The 10,000-nt window shown below is 56.0% G+C and overlaps 1 non-coding gene across 1 annotated transcript; it reads right to left on the bottom strand.

Moving 5' to 3' along the window:
• Positions 1-338: 338 nt before the first annotated feature.
• Positions 339-2,177, bottom strand: LOC145654116 (18S ribosomal RNA). The gene has a single exon (XR_014120347.1). It is a non-coding gene; the product is annotated as an 18S ribosomal RNA (ribosomal RNA).
• Positions 2,178-10,000: the final 7,823 nt, after the last annotated feature.

The following is a 10,000-nucleotide window of genomic DNA, read 5'->3' as shown; positions in this document are numbered from 1 at the left end:
CAGGCGCTTCTCCTGCCGGCAAGGTGAGGGGAAACCGGCCTTCGCCCGACGAGCGGGGACGCCGAGTTTTTTGAACGACGCGTCTCTCGCGCTGGAACCCAGAGAATACCGGGGCCTGCGGGGGGGGGGTGCTGAAGGACGACGCGGAGGAAGAGGCGGAGGACGAGGAAGGGGTGGGAGGGACTAGGCTCCTCCTTTATGCCTTCTGTCCAGCCTGACCTGCAAGCGACCACGTGTAACAGCAACCCCGAAGACCCTTTCGACCCTGGGCCCCGACGCGGGGGGACGGCGAAGTCGAGGGGGTCGGGAGAGGAGGCACGCCGGACAGCGTTACCCGTTAATGATCCTTTCGCAGGTTCACCTACGAAAACCTTGTTACGACTTTTACTTCCTCTAGATAGTCAAGTTTGATCGACTTCTCGGCGCTCCGCCAAGGCCCGCGAGGAGCCCCGGCGGGGCCGATCCGAGGACCTCACTAAACCATCCGATCGGTAGTAGCGACGGGCGGTGTGTACAAAGGGCAGGGACTTAATCAACGCGAGCTTATGACCCGCGCTTACTGGGAATTCCTCGTTCATGGGGAATAATTGCAATCCCCAGTCCCCATCACGAATGGGGTTCAGCGGATTACCCGCACCTCTCGGTGTAGGGTAGGCACACGCTGATCCAACCATTGTGGCGCGCGTGCAGCCCCGGACATCTAAGGGCATCACAGACCTGTTATTGCTCCATCTCGCGTGGCTGAACGCCACTTGTCCCTCTAAGAAGTTTGACGCCGACCGCGGAGGGCCGCGTAACTATTTAGCATGCCGGAGTCTCGTTCGTTATCGGAATTAACCAGACAAATCGCTCCACCAACTAAGAACGGCCATGCACCACCACCCACAGAATCGAGAAAGAGCTATCAATCTGTCAATCCTTTCCGTGTCCGGGCCGGGTGAGGTTTCCCGTGTTGAGTCAAATTAAGCCGCAGGCTCCACTCCTGGTGGTGCCCTTCCGTCAATTCCTTTAAGTTTCAGCTTTGCAACCATACTCCCCCCGGAACCCACAGACTCGTGGTTTCCCTCACGCTGCCCGGCGGGTCATGGGAATAACGCCGCCGGATCGCGGGTCGGCATAGTTTACGGTCGGAACTACGACGGTATCTGATCGTCTTCGAACCTCCGACTTTCGTTCTTGATTAATGAAAACATTCTTGGCAAATGCTTTCGCTTTCGTCCGTCTTGCGCCGGTCCAAGAATTTCACCTCTAGCGGCGCAATACGAATGCCCCCGGCCGTCCCTCTTAATCATGGCCCTGGTTCAGGAAACCCACAAAATAGAACCGGAGTCCTATTCCATTATTCCTAGCTCAGGTATTCAGGCGAGAAGCGGGCCCGCTTTGAACACTCTAATTTTTTCAAAGTAAACGCTCCGAGCCCCGTCCGGACACCCAGCCAAGGGCATCCGGGGGGCACCGGGAGACAGGGTCTGAGACAGGCGGTGGCACGCCTCGCGGCGGACCGCCAGCCCACTCCCGACATCCAACTACGAGCTTTTTAACTGCAGCAACTTTAATATACGCTATTGGAGCTGGAATTACCGCGGCTGCTGGCACCAGACTTGCCCTCCAATGGGTCCTCACCCATGGGTTTAGGATACGCTCATTCCGATTACAGGGCCTCGAAAGAGACCTGTATCGTTATTTTTCGTCACTACCTCCCCGTGTCGGGAATGGGTAATTTGCGCGCCTGCTGCCTTCCTTGGATGTGGTAGCCGTTTCTCAGGCTCCCTCTCCGGAATCGAACCCTGATTCCCCGTTACCCGTGGTCACCATGGTAGCCGACTATGGTACCATCGAAAGTTGATAGGGCAGACATTCGAATGAGACGTCGCCGCCGCGGAGGGCGCGCGATCGGCCCGAGGTTATCTAGAGTCACCAAAGCGGCCGGGGGGCCCGAGCCCCCCGGATGGGTTTTGGGTCTGATAAATGCACGCATCCCCCGAAGGGTCAGCGCTCGTTTGCATGTATTAGCTCTAGAATTACCACAGTTATCCGAGTAACGTGTGGAGCGATCAAAGGAACCATAACTGATTTAATGAGCCATTCGCAGTTTCACTGTACCGGCCGTGTGCACTTAGACCTGCATGGCTTAATCTTTGAGACAAGCATATGTTACTGGCAGGATCAACCAGGTAGTTTGCACCGTGGTCTGGGATGAACCACGAGTGACATCCGCCTCCCCTTCCGGGGGCTAGGAAGCAGCGGGTTGTAAGTGCGTGCGCCGTCAGGTCCAGACGCCATACAGGGCTACCCAGGACAGCTTCCGCGGCCAGTGTAAACGTGCTCGCGCACCGCCCTCTGGCCTTCGGACGCCGACCTCTCACCTTGATGCAAAGCTGTCCCATCCGGTCATGCCCGCACCGTACCCCGTCCACCTCCTCCGGAGGTGCGGACGGCCGACTCCAGGTGCTTTCGGCGTTCCCTCTCTTCACGCCGTTTTGATTTTCGTGGGCCGCTGGTGGGGGGACAAGGGAAAGACCTCGTCGAATTCCCTCCCCCCTAGCCTCGCTCAACCTACGTTTCGTGATGTAACCAAGAAGAGTGATTCGTGGGCCCAGGTAGGTTTGAAGAGGAGGCCAACAAAGCAGGGCACTCCCTTCCTCCCAAACCACAGACACCAGTATAGGACAACTGAGTAGACAGACTGGCCGTCTGAGTCTCCCCCAGAGAGTTCTGGGATGGGTTACAAATAACCCCCACCCCCCATCAGAGGCTTGACCCGCTAGAACCAGGGAGGATCTGTCAAAACCGCTCTCCACATCAGAAGTTCTGGATCAGCCGGGGCTGGTCGGCAGACGTCCACCTAAGGCCGTGGCCTAACCCCGTGTGGGGGGATAGCGCTCGCACCCGTACACGTGGACACCCGCTCGTCAAATGGCTGGCTCCTCACTTACCGTAGGGGGAATGGTTTGCCTACCCCTGGCGGGTCTGGTACTCCACTCTACCAAACAAGGAAGCAACACACCAATAGACCCCTGCAACACCGGGCAGCTTTGGGCAGTGTCACTACACTCCTCCTTGTTCTTCACGTTCCTTCCGTGGTGATTTTTTTTTTTTTTTCGTGGCCATTGCCGTGCATGGCTTCCCCATCGCTTTGCATGCTCTCCATTGCCTCGTGCTGCTTCACCATTGGTCTCACCTGGAGACCGAAGCCGCTCTCCCAGTAACCCGATGGTACCTGGCCAGAAAACCCCGTGCCCGATTTCATCTAGGACAAGGGCCAAACCACAGACCGTGCCCGTCCAGGGTCAACCCCTGGTCGGACAGGCCTGGTGGGTCGATACCATGGATGTGGCAGGCCGACGAGAATCCACTGGTACATTTACAAACACGCCCACCCTGGTGGCATGGCTGTACGACCCATCGTCGAAGCACGCTGCGGCGGACTGAGCCATTGGATCCAGTTGCCTGGGCGTACACTCAGCCCAACAGACGCACTCGGGTCGGGGAGAGCAAAGCAGACTGTGTGCCTGGATGTGCCCACTTCCATAGGGGAATCGGCATGATGGTTCACTTAACCCGAGGAGGGCTCCCCTCGCGGGATAAGCACCCCCCTCGGGGGATGGGGGGGGGGGGGGGGCATCCAGAGCACACCACTTTCCGGTAGGGGACAGGCGTTTGATCATGTGTCCGAGGGAGAGCTCCCCTTGCCGGCCGAACACCCCTCGGACTCCCCTTGGGCTTCCAGAGAACGCCACTGGATGAATTTAGTGCTTGGACCCCATTGATTCTCTTTGCTCTCCCATATACCCGACGGGACCTATTTGCAAAACCCCGTGCCAACCAGACCTCCAGGAAGGGGGCTGGCGGCTAACCATGCCCAGCAGGGTGCACCCTGGTCGGACACTTTGGGAGGGTCGAGAGCCTGGAAGTGCCACCCGGGGGAGTAATTCTGATTTCCGTTTTAATGCACTCAGGGACAGCCCGAGGACCTCTGTAGTGCACCTGAGGCGGACTGAGCCGTCGGGTCCAGGGGTCTGGAGTTCGGAACCTCCAGGGTTCACCTGGCTGTTCTCTTAGCCCGGCAGGGTGCACCCTGGTCGGACACTTTGGGAGGGTCGAGAGCCTGGATGTGCCACCCCGACGAGTAATGAGTTTTCCCTTCGTATCTCTTCCGGACCAGGTCCGATTCGCACGAAACTCGCTGGGCATGGCCAGGAGCGCCCCCTGCTGCCCACGCCACCGTCCCCGCGCTTCTACTCCCGAGGGCCGAGGAGACAGCGAAGCGTGGGTCGGGTCGCCTGCTTCCAGGGTCTCCCTGGTACTCTCCAGTCTCCCGAGTCCATCGGGTCCGACCTCGTATTTTTAGCCCAGACGGGGAATGAGAAAGGGGCCCCCGACCGCCCGAGGGCGGGCGCTCGCTTCTCAGCCTAGGAACGTCCGATTCCCACGAAACTTTTACGCCAGACGTTCCTGGCAGCGAGCGCGTTCAAAGGTGACCCGCGCTGCTTCTCTCCTCCCAAGGGCCGAAGAGATATTCGTCTTCAAACCCGACCGGCCCTGTGTTTGCCGCCCCGGCGGTTTTAAAAAATCATAGCGTAAAAACGGTGGGTGCGCTTCGCCTGCCGCTTGGACAGCGTTAAACGGCAGCCCCGGCTCTTTCCAAAGGGCCCTCAACCGACTTTCTGCTCCCAAGGAGCCCAGAGATATGAAACCGATAAATCAAAACCCCGTGCCAACCAGACCTCCAGGAAGGGGGCTGGCGGCTAACCATGCCCGGCAGGGTGCACCCTGGTCGGACGCTTTGGGAGGGTCGAGAGCCTGGATGTGCCACCCCGACGAGTAATGAGTTTTCCCTTCGTATCTCTTCCGGACCAGGTCCGATTCGCACGAAACTCGCTGGGCATGGCCAGGAGCGCCCCCTGCTGCCCACGCCACCGTCCCCGCGCTTCTACTCCCGAGGGCCGAGGAGACAGCGAAGCGTGGGTCGGGTCGCCTGCTTCCAGGGTCTCCCTGGTACTCTCCAGTCTCCCGAGTCCATCGGGTCCGACCTCGTATTTTTAGCCCAGACGGGGAATGAGAAAGGGGCCCCCGACCGCCCGAGGGCGGGCGCTCGCTTCTCAGCCTAGGAACGTCCGATTCCCACGAAACTTTTACGCCAGACGTTCCTGGCAGCGAGCGCGTTCAAAGGTGACCCGCGCTGCTTCTCTCCTCCCAAGGGCCGAAGAGATATTCGTCTTCAAACCCGACCGGCCCTGTGTTTGCCGCCCCGGCGGTTTTAAAAAATCATAGCGTAAAAACGGTGGGTGCGCTTCGCCTGCCGCTTGGACAGCGTTAAACGGCAGCCCCGGCTCTTTCCAAAGGGCCCTCAACCGACTTTCTGCTCCCAAGGAGCCCAGAGATATGAAACCGAAAAATCAAAACCCCGTGCCAACCAGACCTCCAGGAAGGGGGCTGGCGGCTAACCATGCCCGGCAGGGTGCACCCTGGTCGGACGCTTTGGGAGGGTCGAGAGCCTGGATGTGCCACCCCGACGAGTAATGAGTTTTCCCTTCGTATCTCTTCCGGACCAGGTCCGATTCGCACGAAACTCGCTGGGCATGGCCAGGAGCGCCCCCTGCTGCCCACGCCACCGTCCCCGCGCTTCTACTCCCGAGGGCCGAGGAGACAGCGAAGCGTGGGTCGGGTCGCCTGCTTCCAGGGTCTCCCTGGTACTCTCCAGTCTCCCGAGTCCATCGGGTCCGACCTCGTATTTTTAGCCCAGACGGGGAATGAGAAAGGGGCCCCCGACCGCCCGAGGGCGGGCGCTCGCTTCTCAGCCTAGGAACGTCCGATTCCCACGAAACTTTTACGCCAGACGTTCCTGGCAGCGAGCGCGTTCAAAGGTGACCCGCGCTGCTTCTCTCCTCCCAAGGGCCGAAGAGATATTCGTCTTCAAACCCGACCGGCCCTGTGTTTGCCGCCCCGGCGGTTTTAAAAAATCATAGCGTAAAAACGGTGGGTGCGCTTCGCCTGCCGCTTGGACAGCGTTAAACGGCAGCCCCGGCTCTTTCCAAAGGGCCCTCAACCGACTTTCTGCTCCCAAGGAGCCCAGAGATATGAAACCGAAAAATCAAAACCCCGTGCCAACCAGACCTCCAGGAAGGGGGCTGGCGGCTAACCATGCCCGGCAGGGTGCACCCTGGTCGGACGCTTTGGGAGGGTCGAGAGCCTGGATGTGCCACCCCGACGAGTAATGAGTTTTCCCTTCGTATCTCTTCCGGACCAGGTCCGATTCGCACGAAACTCGCTGGGCATGGCCAGGAGCGCCCCCTGCTGCCCACGCCACCGTCCCCGCGCTTCTACTCCCGAGGGCCGAGGAGACAGCGAAGCGTGGGTCGGGTCGCCTGCTTCCAGGGTCTCCCTGGTACTCTCCAGTCTCCCGAGTCCATCGGGTCCGACCTCGTATTTTTAGCCCAGACGGGGAATGAGAAAGGGGCCCCCGACCGCCCGAGGGCGGGCGCTCGCTTCTCAGCCTAGGAACGTCCGATTCCCACGAAACTTTTACGCCAGACGTTCCTGGCAGCGAGCGCGTTCAAAGGTGACCCGCGCTGCTTCTCTCCTCCCAAGGGCCGAAGAGATATTCGTCTTCAAACCCGACCGGCCCTGTGTTTGCCGCCCCGGCGGTTTTAAAAAATCATAGCGTAAAAACGGTGGGTGCGCTTCGCCTGCCGCTTGGACAGCGTTAAACGGCAGCCCCGGCTCTTTCCAAAGGGCCCTCAACCGACTTTCTGCTCCCAAGGAGCCCAGAGATATGAAACCGATAAATCAAAACCCCGTGCCAACCAGACCTCCAGGAAGGGGGCTGGCGGCTAACCATGCCCGGCAGGGTGCACCCTGGTCGGACGCTTTGGGAGGGTCGAGAGCCTGGATGTGCCACCCCGACGAGTAATGAGTTTTCCCTTCGTATCTCTTCCGGACCAGGTCCGATTCGCACGAAACTCGCTGGGCATGGCCAGGAGCGCCCCCTGCTGCCCAGGCCTGGCTCTGGGCCTGGGCACACTTCATTCACTTTGTACCTTTAAATCATACTACTACTACTACTACTACCACCAGAATTCCAGGGCCAAGAGGTCACACAGTCATACACAGCAAAGTAGCTCTGGGCCTGGGCACACTTCAAGAAGTTTGTCCCTTTATATAAGCCTAGAAATAGACTTCCAGGCCCAAGAGTTCAAACACATTCATGCCCAGCAAAGTAGCTCTGGGCCTGGGCACACTTCAATCACTTTGTGCCTTTAAATCATACTACTACTACCAGACTTCCAGGCCCAAGAGGTCAAACACAGTCATGCCCAGCAAAGTAGCTCTGGGCCTGGGCACACTTCATTCACTTTGTGCCTTTAAATCATACTACTACTACCACCAGAATTCCAGGGCCAAGAGGTCACACAGTCATACACAGCAAAGTAGCTCTGGGCCTGGGCACACTTCAAGAAGTTTGACCCTTTATATAAGCCTAGAAATAGACTTCCAGAGCCAAGAGGTCAAACACAGTCATGCCCAGCAAAGTAGCTCTGGGCCTGGGCACACTTCAATCACTTTGTGCCTTTAAATCATACTACTACTACCACCAGACTTCCAGGCCCAAGAGGTCAAACACAGTCATGCCCAGCAAAGTAGCTCTGGGCCTGGGCACACTTCAATCACTTTGTGCCTTTAAATCATACTACTACTACCACCAGACTTCCAGGCCCTGGAGGTCACACCTTCATGCCTAGCAAGGTTGCTTTACACCTGCGCACACTTCAGACCGTTTCACTCTTTTAATCCTTCAAAGTACCACATTTCCAGACCCAAGAGGTCACAGAATCATGCCCAGCAAAGTAGCTCTGGGCCTGGGCACACTTCAATCACTTTGTGCCTTTAAATCATACTACTACTACCAGACTTCCAGGCCCCAGAGGTCAAACACAGTCATGCCCAGCAAAGTAGCTCTGGGCCTGGGCACACTTCAAGAAGTTTGACCCTTTATATAAGCCTAGAAATAGACTTCCAGAGCCAAGAGGTCAAACACAGTCATGCACAGCAAAGTAGCTCTGGGCCTGGGCACACTTCATTCACTTTGTACCTTTAAATCATACTACTACTACCAGACTTCCAGGCCCAAGAGTTCAAACACATTCATGCCCAGCAAAGTAGCTCTGGGCCTGGGCACACTTCAATCACTTTGTGTCTTTAAATCATACTACTACTACCAGACTTCCAGGCCCCAGAGGTCAAACACAGTCATGCCCAGCAAAGTAGCTCTGGGCCTGGGCACACTTCAAGAAGTTTGACCCTTTATATAAGCCTAGAAATAGACTTTCAGGCCCAAGAGGTCAAACACAGTCATGCCCAGCAAAGTAGCTGTGGGCCTGGGCACACTTCATTCACTTTGTACCTTTAAATCATACTACTACTACTACTACTACTACTACTACTACTACTACCAGACTTCCAGGCCCAAGAGGTCAAACACAGTCATGCCCAGCAAAGTAGCTCTGGGCCTGGGCACACTTCAAGAAGTTTGACCCTTTATATAAGCCTAGAAATAGACTTCCAGGCCCAAGAGTTCAAACACATTCATGCCCAGCAAAGTAGCTCTGGGCCTGGGCACACTTCAATCACTTTGTGCCTTTAAATCATACTACTACTACCAGACTTCCAGGCCCCAGAGGTCAAACACAGTCATGCCCAGCAAAGTAGCTCTGGGCCTGGGCACACTTCAAGAAGTTTGACCCTTTATATAAGCCTAGAAATAGACTTCCAGAGCCAAGAGGTCAAACACAGTCATGCCCAGCAAAGTAGCTCTGGGCCTGGGCACACTTCATTCACTTTGTACCTTTAAATCATACTACTACTACCAGACTTCCAGGCCCAAGACGTCAAACACAGTCATGCCCAGCAAAGTAGCTCTGGGCCTGGGCACACTTCATTCACTTTGTACCTTTAAATCATACTACTACTACTACTACTACTACTACTACTACTACTACTACCAGACTTCCAGGCCCAAGAGGTCAAACACAGTCATGCCCAGCAAAGTAGCTCTGGGCCTGGGCACACTTCAATCACTTTGTGCCTTTAAATCATACTACTACTACCAGACTTCCAGGCCCCAGAGGTCAAACACAGTCATGCCCAGCAAAGTAGCTCTGGGCCTGGGCACACTTCAAGAAGTTTGACCCTTTATATAAGCCTAGAAATAGACTTCCAGAGCCAAGAGGTCAAACACAGTCATGCCCAGCAAAGTAGCTCTGGGCCTGGGCACACTTCATTCACTTTGTACCTTTAAATCATACTACTACTACCAGACTTCCAGGCCCAAGACGTCAAACACAGTCATGCCCAGCAAAGTAGCTCTGGGCCTGGGCACACTTCATTCACTTTGTACCTTTAAATCATACTACTACTACTACTACTACTACTACTACTACTACTACTACTACTACCAGACTTCCAGGCCCAAGAGTTCAAACACATTCATGCCCAGCAAAGTAGCTCTGGGCCTGGGCACACTTCAATCACTTTGTGCCTTTAAATCATACTACTACTACCACCAGACTTCCAGGCCCAAGAGGTCAAACACAGTCATGCCCAGCAAAGTAGCTCTGGGCCTGGGCACACTTCAATCACTTTGTGCCTTTAAATCATACTACTACTACCAGACTTCCAGGCCCAAGAGTTCAAACACATTCATGCCCAGCAAAGTAGCTCTGGGCCTGGGCACACTTCAATCACTTTGTGCCTTTAAATCATACTACTACTACTACCACCAGACTTCCAGACCCAAGAGGTCAAACACAGTCATGCCCAGCAAAGTAGCTCTGGGCCTGGGCACACTTCAAGAAGTTTGACCCTTTATATAAGCCTAGAAATAGACTTCCAGGCCCAAGAGGTCAAACACAGTCATGCCCAGCAAAGTAGCTCTGGGCCTGGGCACACTTCATTCACTTTGTACCTTTAAATCATACTACTACTACTACTACTACTACTA

Source organism: Electrophorus electricus, unplaced genomic scaffold (genome assembly GCF_041902795.1).
Source record: "Electrophorus electricus isolate QZ-2024a unplaced genomic scaffold, ASM4190279v1 Scaffold122, whole genome shotgun sequence".
In the NCBI taxonomy this organism is placed as follows: domain Eukaryota; kingdom Metazoa; phylum Chordata; class Actinopteri; order Gymnotiformes; family Gymnotidae; genus Electrophorus; species Electrophorus electricus.
Note: the sequence above shows the minus strand (reverse complement) of the source record. Positions and strands in the feature narration are given on the sequence as shown.